Source organism: Crocodylus porosus, unplaced genomic scaffold (assembly GCF_001723895.1).
Source record: "Crocodylus porosus isolate Cpor-Errol unplaced genomic scaffold, CroPor_comp1, whole genome shotgun sequence".
Classification (NCBI taxonomy): domain Eukaryota; kingdom Metazoa; phylum Chordata; order Crocodylia; family Crocodylidae; genus Crocodylus; species Crocodylus porosus.
The window spans coordinates 13,022,491-13,022,890 of record NW_017728927.1 but is presented as its reverse complement, the minus strand read 5'-3'; positions in this window follow the sequence as shown (position 1 = coordinate 13,022,890).

Below are 400 nucleotides of genomic sequence, written 5' to 3'. Positions count from 1 at the left end.
CAGTGTACTTTTACTCTTTTTTTAATATGACCACCCATCAAGTGGATGGCAACCCTCTAAATCCTAAATAGTTTTGAGGCAGTTGGTATCTCTCACTGCACCAGTCGGAGGGTCAGCGGGTATCTCAGCTACTGATGCACCACTGAGCTACAGACAAGGAAGTGCTGGATCCCATTCCCATTGCTTCTGAAGTACCTCTCTGTGCCCTTGGTGGTGTTGGTTGTAGCCATGTTGGTCTAAGTGTTAGAAATATTATTAAAAATGCATTATCAATAAGTCTTGTTAAAACAGCGCAGCTGTCAGCCCTCCCTGGTGAGAGAACTGGGAGAGCTACTGAGAGCTCTTTGTATTAAGGTATCACTCTCTCTTTGTTTTGCAAAGTTACTATCTCTTTGTTACA